The sequence below is a fragment of the Globicephala melas genome, chromosome 17, assembly GCF_963455315.2.
Source record: "Globicephala melas chromosome 17, mGloMel1.2, whole genome shotgun sequence".
NCBI classification, from domain to species: domain Eukaryota; kingdom Metazoa; phylum Chordata; class Mammalia; order Artiodactyla; family Delphinidae; genus Globicephala; species Globicephala melas.
The window spans coordinates 77595756-77610996 of NC_083330.1; positions in this window are offsets into that span (position 1 = coordinate 77595756).

The following is a 15241-nucleotide window of genomic DNA, read 5'->3' on the forward strand; positions in this document are numbered from 1 at the left end:
CCAAATCCACCCTAGCTTTGAGGCCACCTCTTCCATGAGGCCTGCCTTGATTGACTTCTCTAAGCCCCGGATTCTGAGGGCAGTTTGGACCCTGGTCACTTGTCTGGATCTCCCAGGCCAACTCTGTCTCTAACTGGATGTTTAGGTCCCCCCAGACAGGGCCAGAATTTTACTTGTTTCTCTCTCTCTGATGCTCAGTGTATGTGAGGGTGTACGGTAGGAGCTCAATGAATGCAAACGCCGTCTCATATTTTTTTGGCCGCGCTGCACAGCTTGAGGGATCTCAGTTCCCCGACCAGGCGTTGAACCCGGGCCACGGCCGTGAAAGCGTGAGGCCTCGCCGCTAGGCCACTAGGGAATGCCCAAACCCATCATTAAAAAAAATTATTTGTTCTGGCTGCGCCAGGTCTTCATGGTGGCATGCGGGGTCTTTTAGTTGCGGCATGTGAACTCTTAGTTGAGGCATGAATGCAGGATCTAGTTCCCCGACCAGGGAGCGAACCGGGCCCCTGCATTGGGAGCGCGGAGTCTTCGCCCCTGGACCACCAGGGAAGTCCTTGCCCAGTCATTTTTAAAGTGGGCAGGCAGCCTGGCATGGCCCCGTCGCAGGCACTCGGACCCCTTTCCTGCCTTTCCAGGTTTCCCCAGCGTGCTTCCTACCCCTCTCACAAACATGTCGCTCTTCCTGGTGGCCGACCTCCTCTGCTCCTGCTGCAGCTTCCTCTCATGCTTGCTGAGTTGTAGGGCCGCTCACCCTGCCCTCTCCTCCGGGGGCCAGGCAGCCACCTCTTGTTGGTGAAGGGGACGGGGTGGGTGGCATGCACCATCAGTACTATCCCTCCCTCTTACAGGCAAGGAAACAGACTCAGAGAGGGCAGGGGCCCGAGGCCACCCAGCTAACGGGCAGTGGAGGGAGGATTTGAAACAGGCACTTGGGGATGTGATCCCCACGTTTCTCCAGCTGATGGGGTGCGGTGGGTGGCGGGAGCCTGGGTTGGCCCCTGCCTCCCGAGGGTGCCCTGGACACGTCCCAGCCTGTCTCCTCCCTGACTTGGTCTGTCCATCTGGGCAGCAGGGGCAAAGCCCAGATCAGGGTGCTGGGAGGATGTCCGGGTCCCTGTCCATGGAGCCCCACCCCCTGCCCACTGCCCTGAGGAGCGGGCAGCTGGTGGGAACGGGAGGAAGGCTGCTGTTTCTTTTGGCTAGGACAGTGGCTTTCTGGAAAGCTGGTGCCAGTTCTCTGGGTTGGTGGGTAGGGAGGGCACTGGGGTGGGGCACCAGGGAGTGGGCAGGCACCGGCCAACGGACAGCCACACAGAGGTGCAGGCTGCATAGTCCCCAGAGTCCCCACTCAAAGTCCTGAAGACCAAACTGCTCTGAGATGGGAAAGCAGCAGGTGAGGTACAGCTGAAGGGGCTCAAACCCCCTCGGCCGTAACCAGCCAGAGGGTATTGGGATCTTATGGGTTCCGCTCAGAGTGAACTTGATACTTCCCGCTGCAGAACGATCGGTGTTTGGTGGAAGGGGCAGCCCCGGACCCCACTGGGGCGACGTGTAATAGACAGTGTATACGTTCAGTGTCTTTCTCAAGTTGGAACCAGAAACGCATGCAGCCCCGGAAGGTTCACAGGGGCAGCTGTGTGTCTGCCAGCCTCCTCCATTTTACAGAGAGCTGACCCCGGGTGGGTGGGGTCTATGCTGGGGCTGGGACGTCTGCTCCCTGCCAGAGCTGACCCCTGGCTTTGCTGATGGGGTGCGGTGTGAGGTCATCTCCCACTAAGGAAGCACCTTCCCCCCAGATCGGACTCTTCTGTCCTGTGCTGTCTTCTCAGAGGCCTCCGGGGGAGCTTGGCCCCCAGCCCCACCGGGTCTTGTCCTCTGTCAGCGCTGGGCTGGGCACAGACCTGCTCTGCCCCTGGCCTCAGGGCACTTGCCCAGGAGAAGTGCATGTGACCCTCCCAGGGACCTGGTCATGTCCTCAGGAGCTTTATTTGGTGGGAGGTGACAGTGCCAGACTCAGAGTCCAAGGCCCGGGCTCGGGTCCAGCTGCGGGAGCCAAGGCTGGGGCTTCACGGCTCGAGCCTCAGCGTGCTCACCTGCAGCAAGGACCAGTGAGCCCTCCGCCTCCCAGCTCACAGCCGAGGGGTCGGGGCTCAGCGTGGGACCAGGGGCGGGGCTCAGTGTGGGAGCAGGGCTCATCTGCTGGCTGGGGTCAGTAGTAGGGCACCCAGCCTGGGTACATGCCATCCCACCATCTGACCCTGGCATCTCTAAAGAAAGGTCTTCACGCATTACAAATGACCCTGTGGCCTCCGTGCCCTGCCCTGTCCCTGCCCCAGGGAGGTCTCTCTTTTGATGGGGAATCGGGGCGCTTGCTGGGTCCTATGGGAGGCCCTTCCCAAGCCTTCCTCTTTCTCCCGATGGAGCTGGTGGTGTCTGGGATCCGCCTGGGAGGGCCTGCTGGCTACTTCCTGCTTACAAGTCATGTCAGGAGGACAGAGGCCAGACCTAGAAGGTGTTTAGATGGGTGGGAGGGGTTGGGCGTGGGTTAAATTTGGGGTAGGAGTGAGGGAACCAGGGCGGGGGCCAAGGCCTGTTTTCAGGCTGTCAGGATGGCTGCCCATGGTCAAGGGCGTTTTCTGGTGGCTGAGAATCTGGTTCCCATCTCCAGCTGGGTGACCTTGGGCAAGTCAGTGGAGGGAATGAGGGTGGGGCTGAATGTTTGGGCCCCAGCCTGCTTTCCCTCCAACGAGGGGGACTCTGGGCTCGGGCCCCTCCCTCACCTGCTCTCAGGCCATGAGCCCAGTGTCCATACTGGGCACTTGTCCCAGGCCCTGCACCTCAGGCTCTCCTCTGTGGGGAGGTGGGAGAGCACTGGGTCTGGCAGGGACACTGGTCATCAGAGCCACAGACACAGATGGACACGATGGTGATGGTGATGATGGCAACGGCATTAAGATGACCGTTAAGGTGGTGACCGAGCGGCAGCAGCTGGAGTTTGTTGGGCACGGGTTGGAGCCGGGGTGTGGTCCGGCCCCTCTCTGCAGTGGGGGAGGCGGCCCCCGCGGTCACACTGAGAGTTGGAGGGTCAGAGCCAGGACAGGCTGGGGGAGCTGCTGGGGAGGGGCCTCTGCCCCGACGCTCTGGACCCCGTTCTGGGGCTCATTTCTCTCCCCAGGAGGTTGGAGAGACTGGGATGTGTCCTCAGCTGAGGTGATGGGGACATTTTGTGATGACACGTTTAGGCTGTCATCCTAGCCCTGCTGCCTCCTACCTGAGTCACTGAGCCTGCCCGTGCCTCAGTTTCCCCATCTGCACGAGAAGGACAGCAGCGTTTGGCACTAGAGTGAGAGCAGCAGATGAGATAACAGATGTGCTTTGGGGTCCGTCTCATGGTCGTGCAGGGTTGAGTGTGTGGGCTGAGAGTCACCTGGGGGTTTGGATCCGATACAGAGGCCCAGGCCAGGCCCTGGGGAGGCTGGCCTCAGTGGTCTGGATGGGAGCCTGGGCATCAGTATTTGAAAAGGCTCCCCCAGTGATTCTGGTGTGCAGCCAGGGGTGACTATCACTGGGCCAAGCTTGGCTCCTGCCAGCACACTGAGATGTTGGTCAGAGTGGACGCTGGGCTGCCGGCCCTCTCAGCTCCCAGTTTTCAGCCTAGACCCTGCCTGATGGTTACTACCTGAGGTTAGTCTCAGGTAGGTATGATCTCTTTCCATCCATCCATCCACCCGCCCACCCTCCCCTCCATCCCTGCATCCGTCCATCCATTCAGGAACAGACTGTGTCTGAGGCCTTGTGGATAATTATTTTTTCCTTTTTATAAATCAGATCCTGTTATAAATCAAGGCCCCGCTGCCGGCTGGCCTGCTCCTTGTCTCCGGTCTGCCGAGCAGGTTTGTTTAAGGCCGGCTGACACTTCTTCTCCCGGGCCTCCCTGTGTTTACGCTGGGGCTGTCAGCGGAAACTCCAGGTGCAGGACGGAGGCTGCAAGCTTATTCTGGTCGGAGACAGGGCGGGGGCCGCAGGGGGCTTCAGGGCACCCTCCACTCAGTGACCTAGCTCTGTCACCATCCCCACTTCACAGGTGAGTCCTCAGAGACTCACCCAGCAGGCCCGAGTCACACCTGAGTCCTGGCCCCAGGCTACCAGGTCCCTACTCTCTCAGAAGTAGAGCCCAGGAAGGCTTTCGGAGGAGGTGACATCTGAATTGGTTGTCTGGGAAAACTGAGGAGGGGCACACTGGTAGGCGGTGGAGGGGAAGGCATCAGTAGCAGAGACAGGAGGCTGGGCTGTGGCCGTCCAAGGGAGGCGTGGCCAGAAAGCAGGCAGTGTGGGAAGGGTGGGAAGCTCTGGGCCAGCTGCCTGGGTGTGAATCCTGCCTCCACCAGTTACTTACCTGCTCTGTGGCCTTGGGCACATTACCTAACCTCTCTGTGCCTCAGTTTCTTCACCTCTAGAGGGAAGGGAATAGTTGTATGGACTTTGCAGAGTCATTGTAGGGGAGCAATAATCTAGGAACACGGGTGGGAGCCACGCTCATGAGCTTGGGCTCTGCCCTGCAGGCGATGGGGAGCCGTGGCAGGTGGCTGGGCAGTGCCGGAGCTGCATGGATTCTCGAGGCTCTGGCCAGGCTTCCAGACAGTGCGTGGATCTGAGCTCCCAGGGCTTTTCTGTGTGGCTGGGTTGAGGGTTTTACAGTGCAACCCTCTGACCAATCACAGATCATCTGCCCTCCCTCCTAGCCAGGGATTGGTTCTGGGGTGGGCAAGTCTAGGCTGATTTAGGCCAGTGAAAGGTGACCAGGAGCGGCCTTGTGGGTTCTGTGCTTTCTTCTGTCCCTGGATAAACAGGCAGCCTTTTTGTGACCGTGAACGGAGCCCACCCGAGAATGAAGGTGGGGAAGAATCTCAGAGCAGCACAGCCAGAGCCTGACGGATCTGTGTCTAGAGCCCACATTCCCTTTGTGGTTCCTGTTATGTGAGATAACTTTCCTTCCTGGGGAAGGCCATGTAGTCCTGGTTTCCATTACTTGTTGCTCAAAGTGCCCATTTCCACAGGGCCCAGAGCATCTTCCTAGAGCTTAAATCCAACCTTGTAATTCCCTGCTTAAAATGGCTTGGGGGCTCCCGTCCCTTTACAGTGACAGCCTATGCTTCCTGGAGGCCCCAAAGGCCCCACGCCCCACGGGCTCTGGCCTCCCACTGTGGCCTCTGGGCTCCACCCATGACTGTCCTTGACCACACTGGGCACCCATCTGCCTCAGGGCCTTTGCTATGGTTGTTCCCTCAGGTTCCCCGCACTGTCTCACCCCTATAGCCTCATTGAGGGCCCTGCTCAGATGTCACCTGTCCAGAGTGGGTGAGAGGTCAGTATAGCAACACACAGCCCTGACTCCCAGGGGCCCAGACAGTGAAGATATGTTTCTCACTCACACCACGTGTCCATTGCAGGTCAGGGGAGTGGGGGTGGGGCTCCTGCTCCCTGGTGGCCTGGGGACCCTAGTGACAGAGACTCCACCATCACACAAAGCCTCTGCGGTCCCAGCATGAGGCTTCAGGACCCACCGCCATTGGAGGCTCTTAGATGCTTTGGCCTGGAAGTGCCCCTGTGGCTTTGCTCCTGTTCCCAAGGGCTGACGTCGGTGGCATGGCCACGCCTCACATCAGGGGGTGGGACAGTGACCCCCCGAGCGTGGGAGGGAGGAGATGCACAGCAGTGACCTCTGCCTCGGGGCTCCCAGGCCACTTGGTCTCCCCAAGAGACCCTGTCACTCTGCGTTTATTCAGGAAAAATTCACATAACATAAAATTAACCCTGTTAAAGTGTACAATTCCGTTCAGTGGTATTTGGTACACTCACAGTGTCGTGCAACCATCACCTTTATCTAGTTCCAGAACGTTTCCACCACCAAAAGGTTTACACATGGAAGGCCTGAACCTGTTAAACAGTCACTCCCCTTCCTCCCCCCAGCCCCTGGCAACCACTCATGTTCCCCTTCCTCTGCCCCAGCCCCTGGCAACCACTCATGTACTGTCTGTCTCTGTGGCTTTGAGTGTTCTGGAGACGGTAGGTAAAAGGACTCGCAGAGCACGTAGTCCTTCGTATCCGACTTCTCTCACTGAGCGTGATGTTTTCAAGGTTCATGCCCATTGTAGCCTGTGTCAGGTCTCACTCCTTCCTGTGGCTGGAGAATACTCCACTGCAGGGTGGACCGAGCTGTGCTCATCCTGTGACCAGATGATGAACATCTGGGCGGCTTCCACCTTTGGCTTCCTGAGCGGACTCGCAGCACAGCCTCGAGCAGGTTTGGTCTGAGCCCCTGCGCTCGGTCTTTGGGGCACGTACCTGGGCGTCACTCCAGAGTTCCTTCATCACACTGATTCTTCTCTGTGGTCACTTCCTGTCTGAGACCTTGGGATGGTCACAATCCCCACCTCCCCAGGGCGTGTCCGAGCCGAGACGCGTTTTGCTTTTTGCGTGGGGGGACCGTCCTCGCTCGTGCCCACCGAGCTGCCTGGCATTCTCCTGTCGCTGTCTCCTCCTGGCACAGGCCTGGCACGCAGCAGGTGTTCTACTGAAGCTCGTTGAATCACGAATAAATTCAGAACGATAACTTGGGCTTCCTGGGGAGTTTTGTTTGCAAAAAGAAATCCGCTGCTGAAGAAGTGATGAGCCCCACACTGTACTGGTCTGTTTCCTCTGCCATCGCCGCCCAGACGCCCCCAGCACCCGGGCTGGGGGTGGGGTCCATCTACTGGCGGGCAGCCCCGCCTCCTGGGCCAAGAGCCAAGTGAGGGCGCCCACTGCCAAACGCCGTGTTTGGGCACAGGCGAGGTGGGGCTGGGTGGCGCCTGGTCCCTCCTGTGCCTCATAAATTGCTCTGAAGAAAATTCCCCAAAAGGAGTTTCAGATGCTGCTGTGCCCGGGACAGCAGGCTGGTCTCCCCCCCAACTGGGGGCGTCTCCTCCCCCATCTGCTGCCGGAGGAGCCTCCAGTGGGTCACCTCAGTGCCTCGCCAAGCGTGGGGTCCACTTTTGACTGTTCTTGTCTAAGTCCTAGAGGAACGTGTGAGTCTCCCCAGCCCAGCATCCTGTTATGAACCCATTCTGTTCCTCACTGCCTTGGGCCATTGCCCTAGCTCTCTCCCCCATCTCTCACAGGGTGCCCCCCCCCCAGTTTGTCTTCAACACCCAAGTGTGTCTTCAGCAGGTGGGTGGCTGAGAGCATCGGCAGTGGGGGTCTGGGTTGCCTTGCCTCCTCCACTGCTGCACGCACTCCTGCTGTTCTCTGAGGCTTGGTTTTCTCCTCTGTTAAATGGGGAGAAGCAGATGCAGCAGGAAACGTGCTTGGCCAGGGCCTGGCACATGAAGAGTACTCGCTAGATGCCAGCTGCAGCCCTAACCATGCCTACTGAGCCCCGGCCGAGCCCAGGAAGGACGTCCTGCTCCGCAGAGCAAAGCCCAGGCATGTCGCGTGGCATCTGAGACCCTCTGCCGTCTGGGCGCACCTGACCGTGTGCCCCAGTCCTGGTGCTGCCAGCTGCCTTCGTGCTGCCAACCTGCCACGTGCTTCTGCACCTCTGCGCCTTTGCGTGTGCCATTCCTCTGCCTGTGCTGCCCCGCCCACCCCGGGGGCCTGCAGCATCCTCCTAATGTCACCCAGACCGTGAACGTCTGTCTGCTGCCCCTGGAGGGCAGGGCCTATGGCATCACCCGCAGAACCTGCAGATGGTGGGGCGGGGGTACAGACTGGGGCCCCAGCCGAGGGCGGCCACTCCTTCAGCCCAGGGACCCGTAGCCAGTACCCTGGTAAGTGATGGTACCGGGTGCAAACTCTTTTTCTTTTTTAAATTAATTAGTTAATTAATTTTTGGCTGCGTTGGGTCTTCATTGCTGCGCGTGGGCTTTCTCTAGTTGCGTCGAGCGGGGGCTACTCTTCATTGCGATGCGTGGGCTTCTCATTGCAGTGGCTTCTCTTGTTGTGGAGCACGGGGTCTAGGTGCGCGGGCTCAGCAGTTGTGGCACACGGGCTTAGCTGCTCCGCAGAATGTGGGGTCTTCCTGGACCAGGGCTCAAACCCGTGTCCCCTGCATTGGCAGGCGGATTCTTAACCACTGTGCCACCAGGGAAGTCCCTTTTTAAAAATTTTTTATTGGAGTATCGTTGCTTTACAGTGTTGTTAGTTTCAGGTGTACAGCAAAGTACATTAGTTATACATATACATAAACCACTCTTTTCTAGATTCTTTTTGCATATAGCTCATTACAGAGTGTTGAGTAGAGTTCCCTGGGCTATACGGTAGGTTCTTGTTAGTTATCTATTTTATATATAGTAGTGTGTATATGTCAATCCCAATCTCCTAATTTATCCCTCCCCCTTTCCCTCCTGGTAACTATAAATTTGTTTTCTACATCCGTGACTCTATTTGTGTTTTGTAAATAAGTTCATTTGTACGCTTTTTTTAAGATTCCACATATAAGAGATATTGTATGATATTTGTCTTTCTGTGGGGTGCAGACTCTTGAGCCATGGGCAGCTCCAATGTACTCTGCAGTTTGCACCCTCTAGCTCAGAGCATTGTAGAGGTTCAGCACGTGGTCTATATTCGGACACTCCTGTGATAGGGAGCTCACTACATTGTTAGGCCATGTTTTGAGCACTGGCAGCTTCCTGGGAACGAGGGCTCAGTCTCCCCACAAAGTCTCCCGTGCGGCGGTCAGCAGCCCGAGATGGTGTGTGTGATGAGTCGTGGGGTCTCTCTCCCACCACCTCCTGGGGCTCTCCGGCAGGGAGCTCAGGCTACAGAGAGTTGTGCTGCCCCCTGGTGGCTGCGGTTCACAGGGGCCGAAGCTCTCCTGTCCACAGGGCTCCTGTCCTTGAGTGCCCGCCACTAAGGAGGCAGGGGACAAGGCAGCAAGTGGATCACAGACCCCTGGAGAAGACAGACACATACATAAATGTGGAGGACGTGGCATCTTCAGGCTCGGGGAGGCCTGACGGTAGCCTCCCACCGTCCCTGGATCCATGTGGGCCTTGTCCTGCGGATGGGAGGGTTAGGGACGCTCAGACCCATTAGGTTTGCTTGGCCTGGACCCGCTATCTCCTGGGAAGTGTCACTGTTGGGGGCCCCATGACCTTGGCATGGGTCGCCTGTTCCGAGGCTGCCCTCTGTCCCCTACAGGCTCCCCAAGAGGGGACTCACTATGCAGGGTCAGAACATGCCAGACTTGGGGAGACCTGGCTGGACAGCCCCCACTGCCCTGGGGCCACCACACAGCTCTTACCCAATCCTGGATGCCTGGATGGCCAGCCAGCTACCCCTGCCGTCTGCTGGGTCTACTGGGGTCTCCTTGGACCCTCTCTGTACCATCCCACCCTCCCCAGCAGTCAGCCCTGCTGTTCCGCAGACCGTCAGCAGCTCCCACCTTTGAGCCCCGTGCTGAGGGCAGGGGACTGGGGGGGACCTACACTGGGGGTGAGCTTGCTGAGACACGGCTGGTGGTCCTGCTGCAGGACCCTCACCTGTCACTCCCGTCTTGCTGGTGTCCTGCTGTCCCTCCTTCCCCTGGGCCTTTGAATCCCCCATCCCGATTGGGACAAACCCTAACCCCGCTCCCACTGCAGGGCCCAGTGGCGATGTTTCCTTCCCCAGGAAGCCTCCTGGCCTAGTCCCAGGAGAGACTGCCCTCCGGCCTTCCGCAAGTACCGTACCCCCGTCTCCTGGGTGCAAACTTCGGTGAGGGGTGCAATGACCCTTTCGGTGCCCGCCGAGGCCCCCTGACCGTGGACTGCACCCGGGAGGGCTCCCAGCTTTATCTGCTCTGGGCCTCGGTTGCTGAGGGGGGCAATGCACTGAAACAAGCTCTCCTCGTGGTGTCGGGGTGAAAGGACAGACCCTCTTCTGGGGCTTTGTGGGGCAGGGGTTCTGACACTCAGAGGCCTCGTGCAGGACCACAGTCTCGGTGGGTGGAAGTACCAGGGTGGCTGCAGGTGGTTCCGTGAGAACCTGAGCCTCCTGCTGCCCCTTTTGGGCAACCCCGGCCCTGGAGCACCAAGACCCTGCTCCTGGGGCACAGTTTTGGCCCCTGTCCCCAGTGCCTATACCGAGGAGACCGAGCAGGAGGGACCCCGTTCTCCACGGGCCCAGGAGGTGGGGACAGACTCAGATATACTGGGGACCCCAGAGGGCTGAGATAAGAGACCTACGCCAGGGCTGTGCAGAAGCGCAGTGGGGCTGCCAGCGGGCTCTGGCGGCGGTGGCACGCCCTGCTCTTCCCGTCGCAGTCTCTTCCTTTCTCCCTTCCCCGGGGGGTCCCTGGAGGGGTTACAGGCCATCCCCTGGATGTGTGGCTCGCCTCCCTGCGCCTTATTCTGAACTGAGTGTTGGGGCTCCAACTCCCACACTTCCCTGTTGCCATCTCCCTGGCAACCCAGGTCACTGGGGCTGGGTGGAGGGCCAGGCAGGACCGGCTACGTAATTCCTGGGCCCAGTGTGAAGCCAAACTGTGGGCTGCTTGTTTCATAAGCGCTGCCTGATGGGGACACTAGAGCATCGCGCCCGTGGCTGACCTCAGGCCTGTGACCGCCCAGGTCTCACTCCCGAGCAGCTGGCCCTTCTCACAGTCACCACGAGGCGGCGCTCGCGAAGCGTGCCCGATGCCTGTTCCGGGCTGGCGCCTGGAGGTGTCCACCTCAAGCCTTCTGGTCCTAACCATCCCAGGAGGTGTCGGGAATGCAGGCTGCGTCGGTGTCCAGGCCTCCTCACTGGTGGGTCCTCTGGCTGCTAGTTCTCTGCTGCAGCATTCCGGGTGGACGGCACCGCTTGTGCAAAGGCCAGGAGGTGGGCTTGATCTGACGCCCTGGGGGCTCCAGGGATGGAGCTGGAGCTCGCCAAGAGCAGCACTGGGTGTAGATGGACCCAGGGGTCAGCAGGGCTGGGTGGGAGACACAGCCGGCCATGGCTGTCCTCAGGGAGGCCTTGGCACACACTGGAGCACTCTTCCTGAGCTGCTCGTCTAATGGCTGCCTGGCCTGCAGGCCCGCCGCATGTGCTGATGCCTGGAACGCACCCTCTCAATTCCCAGGCCCAGCAGCCTCCCCACGTGCTCCTGACCACTGTAACTGGGGAGCTGCCTGGGTGGGCTCTCCCACGCCAGTCTGCAGCATCCCCAGGACAGCCTGGCACAGCACTCAACACGTGGTTGTCAGAGCCAGCAATCGGTGAAAGGGCTGGAACTTCCAGGCTTAGCTGGGGACCCTCCGCTCCACTGGTTCTCCAGCTCCAATGGCCCCCAGGGCTCCCACACCCACCCCATTGGCAGTCTCAGAAGTCTGGGCTTAAGAACTGCCCCTCCGGACTTCCCTGGCGGTGCAGTGGTTAAGAATTTGCCTGCCGATGCAGAGGACACGGGTTCAAGCCCTGGTCCGGAAAGATCCCACATGCCACAGAGCAACTAAGCCCGTGCGCCACAACTACTGAAGGCTGAGAGAAGCCAATGCAATGAGAAGCCTGCTCACCGCAACGAAGAGTAGCCCCTGCTTGCCGCAACTAGAGAAAGCCTGCGCGCAGCAATGAAGACCCAATGCAGCCAAATATATAAATAAAATAAGTACGTAAATAAATAAATAAAAAGAACCGCCCCTCCTCCATGCTGGCACTGGGAGGGAGGACCCCGCCTCCCCTGCGGGGACCAGAGCTCATTCTGTTGCTGCCTTTGCCTCTTGAACAGATTGCAGGCCCATGAACGGGCCCTGTCCTTCCCACACTGACTGCACGGCTGGCCTGTGATGGATGGACAATGGTGGGGAGGGGCACGAGCGACCCCTGAGGCTGGGTTACAAATGCATGGCAGCTCTCTGCGGTCGCTGACTTGGGGGACGCCAGTCGCTGTCTGGTGAGGACGTCCCCCCGGGAGACCTGCTCTCAAGCGGAGGGATGGGCCTCGGCCAACAGCCTGCACAACTGACCAGCTGGGGCGGTGAGCCAGCTTGGAGCGGGTCCTCCCGCCCCAGGTGGGCCTTCAGATGATGCAGCCAGGCCACCACTGCAGCTGCCACGAGAGCCTGAGCCAGAACTGCCCAGCTAAGCGTCGGAACTCCTGCCCCACAGGTGCCCGGAGAGGACAGATGGTCATTGCTGTTTCAAGGTACTAAGTTTGAGGTGACTGTTTCGCAGCATAGCGAGCGCACATAAAATCATCGTTTAAGCAACTTGACTGTGTTATTGGAAATTTGGGAATGAGAGTGATGAACCCCCAAGGCCTTGTTCTCCAAGTCCAGTTTCCTCTTCATATTTGGAACACAGTTGTGTGTTCGGCTCCCCGATAGCAGAGCCTGAGATCGGGACTTGGGTGCAGGGGGTTTACTCAGGTGATCCCAGGTGAGGGTGGGAAAGCCAACACACGGGGGCATTGTGGAGATCTCTCGATGCTTCCAGGGCCTCTGGAGGTGTTCCAGACACCCTCTGTCTGCAGGAGGGAGGCTGGGTGGGTACACAGGTGAGGGCTGTCCTGGTTCACACATTCGGGGCCCGGTGCACCCTGGGGGTGGGGCACTGTGGGGGGAGGAGGGTCCCACCGGGCTCAGGACGGACCTTTGCTTCTGCAGCTGAGATGGGTGTGACGTGGCCACCAGGAGTCAGTCCCCGAGGTTCCTCTTCTCGTCCTATACCTCGCACCCAGCTTTTGCGTTTACCTGACTTAACGTTCAACCAGAAGCTCTTTGGGAATTCACTGGTGGTCCAGTGGTTGGGACTCTGAACTTCCACTGCAGGGGGCATGGGTTTGACCCCTGGTCAGGGAACTAAGATCCCACATGCCGCGCGACACAGCCAAAAAAAACCCCAAAAGACAACCAGAAGTTCTTTTTCCCTTTGCTCATGTATGACGCTGGGACCTGAGGATGATTCTGGAAGGAAAGTCCTAAGAACGTCTACTGGGCACCTGTTCAGCGACAGGTGGAACAAAGCCGGTGTCAAGTCTCATCTCCCAAGGCTGGAGCTGTCACCCTGACCCCGTTATGGATGACGAGACTGAGGCAGGGAGAGGTGAAGGCGTGCAGCTGCCCGCTGGCCGCGGCCGGCTCTGGCCCCCACCTGTGGTCCTGCCGCCGCTGGCCCAGGCCGCTTTCTGGAAATCCACTTAGCACTGACCTCGCCTTTGTCCTCCTTGGAGCTAATCTGCTAATCCTGTCACACCGGCGGGCGCTCCCCAGTCCGGTCCTCCTAACCCACCTCCCCCTGCAGGCCCTCTTCCCCAGCTGGGGGCCTCCTCTCAGCCATGCTGGGGGGTGGTGGGCAGGTCCAGTGACTGGGGGTAGATTGGGTGGGGCCCTCAACCCCAGGGAGGATCTGGGCATCTGGAATTCAGGTCTGGATCCTGACTGTCCTTCCCTCACTCAGCCATCAGCTCTGTGGCCCCGTTTCCCGGGTAAAGGAGATAAGTTCTGAGCCAACCCTTCCTGCTATGAGATCACCACTCAGCTCACCCCTTCTTGCCCCGCCCATTCCACTCACAGCAGGGGTGCCAGCTCTGGCCTCCCCAGACCTCGGTTCGAATCCCAGCTCTGCCTTAACTGAGCCTCAGCTTCCTTATCTGCAAAATGGGGGTGGTGGCCCCTCCTCTGCAGGGCACAGTGCAGACTTGGTGGGACAGTGGGTGTAAGTGTCTGGTACGAGGCTGGAGTTCAGTGAATGTTTAGGGAGTGGAACTCTTGGACCCTCCTCCTCGGGTCCCCATACTGATGCCAAGAATGTGGAGGTGAAAGGGACCGCAGCCCATGAGGAAGGCCACATCCATGGGGGAAACCTCTCCAAGATTTGGGGCAGGCGAGGAGGAAGAGTATGAAAATTAGGGAGGCAGGTGCTGTTCTTCGAGGTCAAGCTCAACATTGAAAAAATAAAGATCGGTAATTAAAATGGACCCGGGACTTCCCTGGTGGTACGGTGGTTAAGAATCCACCTGCCAGTGCAGGGAACACTGGTTCGAGCCCTGGTCCAGGAAGACTGCACATGCTGCAGATCAACTAAGCCCGTGAGCCACAACTACCGAGCCTGCGCTCTAGAGCCCACGAGCCACAACTATTGAAGCCCGCGCACCTACAGCCCATGCTGCGCAACAAGAGAAGCCACTGCAAAGAGAAGCCCGCGCACCGCAACTAGAGAAAGCCTGCACGCAGTAACAAAGACCCAACATGGCGAAAAATAAATACATGTATATATATAAAAAAAAAGTTTAAAAAAAAAAGGACCTGGAAATGGGCTGCCTCAGTGGGTGCCCAGCTCCCATTTCAGTGGAGGCGTCCTAGGCCCTCAAAGCTGGAATGCATGCCAGATGTTACCTCTTCCAACAGCACAGCCTTCCCACTCTTCCCTGCTTGAAGGCACGGAGGACAGGGAAGCCCAGCTTTGTGGTTCAGCGAGGGAGGCCTGGACCAGCTCTACTCCCGACTTGAAGTGTGATCTTTGGAAGTTGCTTAATCTCTCTGTGTCTTCATCTACAAGATAGAGAGAACAATTGTCCTTACCTCATGGGGCTGTGCAGGCATTAAATGAGCTGGCGAACTGAGATTTGAACCCAGATCGGCAAGGCTCTGCCCTCTGAGCCCCTGATGCCTCTTAGGGAGGAATCGGGGGTCTCTGGGGACCATCCGACCACCCCCACCCCCCCATCCATGACTGAGTGTACTTTTGGTGTGCCAGATGTAGGTCTGTGCGCTGGAGACACAGATGGGGATACGGGTGAGGTCCTCACCCAGACCACGACCAGTGTTATGTGTCACTGCCTGTGACTTTCTGGCAGAACTTGGTGCACAGCTCTGGGGCTGAGTGAGGGGATGGTTAGCAGAGATTGAGTTCTCAGAGGAGACAACAACTGAGAGGGACCACACGTGAAGGACGGCACCACAGGGATAGTCTGGGGCAAGACTTTCTAGGCAGAAGGAACAGTAAGTGCAAAGGCCCTTAGGTGGGATGGACCCTGACTATTGGAGGAACTGCACGCAGGTGCATGAGACAGTGGCAGTGAGGTGGCAGGTGGAGGGCACCTGGAGGAGTGAGCCTGGGCCTGCTCAGGTGGCCTGGGGACAGTGAGGTGGGGCCCTGCAGGATTCCGCACAGAGGAGGATGGGCTCACTCTTGCCTTCCAGGGGTCCAGGTGGGTGGGTGGTCGGAGGGCATCCTCTCCGAGAAAGGGAGGCAGGTCCAGAGTCTGGAAGGAGAGGCTGGGCACTTGGCTGGGCTG